The sequence below is a fragment of the Sinocyclocheilus rhinocerous genome, unplaced genomic scaffold (assembly GCF_001515625.1).
Source record: "Sinocyclocheilus rhinocerous isolate Xijiao unplaced genomic scaffold, SAMN03320098_v1.1 scaffold1299, whole genome shotgun sequence".
NCBI lineage: Eukaryota > Metazoa > Chordata > Actinopteri > Cypriniformes > Cyprinidae > Sinocyclocheilus > Sinocyclocheilus rhinocerous.
In genome coordinates, this window is record NW_015664680.1 from 56,655 (window position 1) to 59,259 (window position 2,605).

A 2,605-nucleotide genomic window follows, 5' to 3' on the forward strand; every position below is an offset into this window, starting at 1 on the left:
CCTCAGACTACCAAATAATTTCACTAAACATTATGAAAAATGTGTGTTTTTTTCATTTAAAAAACCTACAGGGAAAAAAACACCTGCATCACTTGAAACATTGAAAAATAGCATAGAGAGAATAACTTATTATTATTATTATTATTATTATTATTTATTCTCTCTCTGTTATTTATTTATTTTTTGTGGGTTTCATGCTGTGCGCTAAGGCATAGGACACACGCAGGCTTTCCTCCTCACCAACGACATTAAACACTGTGTCTACACCGGACGTGAGCGGCAAAATACAGTAGAACCCATTATAATCAGTGTCTACACTGGATGCGGCGTGACGCAACACGACAAAACCCGACATTAAACTGATGCCATGTTCTATTTATGACGTACTGACAAAAAGTTAAAATGATTTGCAATGGTCGCTTTGTCGCGTCCAGTGTAGAGCTGTTGCGACGCGACAACTGTAGCGTCCGGTATAGACACGGTGAGTAAAGCCGAGAGCAAGATATGCCTCGTCATATTTTCTGCATTTAGCTTTTAAATGGCCAGCACCTGCCTGGGTCTGTGCGACTTCATCTATGGCTTTTCTCTTCGCTTTCACAAACCGATCCATCTCCCATTCTAAGTTACGTCCTTTGGCTGTTTACTGTTTTATTTATTTTCTTTTTCTGCTGATGGCCCGCGCTCGACTTGAAGCAGCGCTGCTTAGACCGATGGGTGTGTGTCATTAAAGTACTGCGAGAGCTAAGAGAGCGCGGACGTCTCCTTATGCTTTCTCTCACTGTACTTTGATGTCATACACCGATCGATCTTCAAGTCGAACACACCTCTTTACTCTTGCGTGTCACGTGACCACGTGTAATCGCAGCATCTGCGATTGAAAAATCGTGTTTTTTTTTCATATCGCGATATTATCGCAAATGCAATTAATCGTTCAGCCCTATTTGTAAAGGTTTATAAACTGGACTTTTAGCTACTTTAACAACATTTGTGTAAAGGGTGGTTAGTTAAGTTTAGCTAAATGCTTGGTAAAGACATAACACACATTGTAATTTGGGTGCAAAACATGTTTTTATCACCTCAACACTTATATTAGTATACTATTGTGTATCATTAAACAGAATATTCCTTGAGTCATACATCATCAGAAGGGGGGGGAACTAATTTTCAAGAAAATACTTAATTTATCAAAACAATGCAATATAAACAGATTGAATAGTGTTCCCTTATAGTAATCAAATTGGCCCCTGTACACTTGTTGACCCCTTACCCATACAAACAAACCTGAGCCTAACCCTACCCGTATCACACCTCAGTGGCAGCAAAGGTGTTGTGCATTAACAAAAGCTTTTAATCATTGTATAACATCTGTAAAAATCATTTGTAGATGATCATATGAATTAGAAGTTTAATGACATTTGTAAGCATTTTGATTTACATGAAATGTTAATTATTAGGTGATGTTTAATACATTTATTAGTAAACATTAACAAGCCCATTATTTCACATTTCTAGATATGTGAATATATATGAACTAATGATCCGTTAAGCATTACATAATTTTTGTTAATGATTTATTAATGAAAGTTATTATAAAGTGTTACCCATTATTTTATTGCAGATGGCACAATTAGATGCCAGTGTTTCCTGTCATAGTTATTCAAAGATTTGATTGCATTATGATTTAAAATGTGTATTTCACCTCAGAATGATCTCAATTTAACAAGAGGTTAATTCAAGTGATGAAGGATTCTGAAAGCCTGACAGTAACATTATTTCACATTTCTAGATATGTGAATATATATGAACTAATGATCCGTTCGTTAAGCCATAATTTTTGTTAATGATTTATTAATGAAAGTTATTATAAAGTGTTACCCATTATTTTATTATTATTTTTTAAATATAGACTTATACACTTTACATTTTTGAAGTGTGTGTATATATATATATATATATATATATATAATATATTAGTTGTAACCCTTTCCGTTGGTTTGCTCCCCCAAATGTCTCTGCGTTGTGTTGATGTGAGGAGTGAATGAGGAGGACACCAAGATCGCCGTTGAGTCAAAGCAGAGTAGCTTTCTTTTAATTATGCTCTTTATCCAAAACTACAAAATGAACCATGGTTTTACTACAGTAACCATAGTTAAACAGTTTTTTGTAGTAAAACCATAGTAACTACATAATAAACCATGGTTTAACTATGGTTTTTGTAGTAAAACCATAGTAACTACAAAATGAACCATGGTTTTACTACAGTAACCATAGTTAAACAGTTTTTTGTAGTAAAATAGTAAAACCACGAAATTAACCATGGTTTTACTGCAGCAACAATGATTTATCTATGGATTTGGTAGAAAAGGTAGAAAACTGCAAAATGAACTATGGTTTACCACAGCATTTGCAGTAGAACCATTACAAAATAACCCATGGTTTTTCTACAGTATTAACTACAGATTTAGTTATTTCTTACTCTTAAAAAAATTAGGGCTCAGTAAAATAATCATAATTAATCTCATGATTTCTGAAAATGAAACAATAATCAAATTTGGCAAATGTGTTGTCAGTTATTACAACAAATAACATTATAAAACTCAGCTTT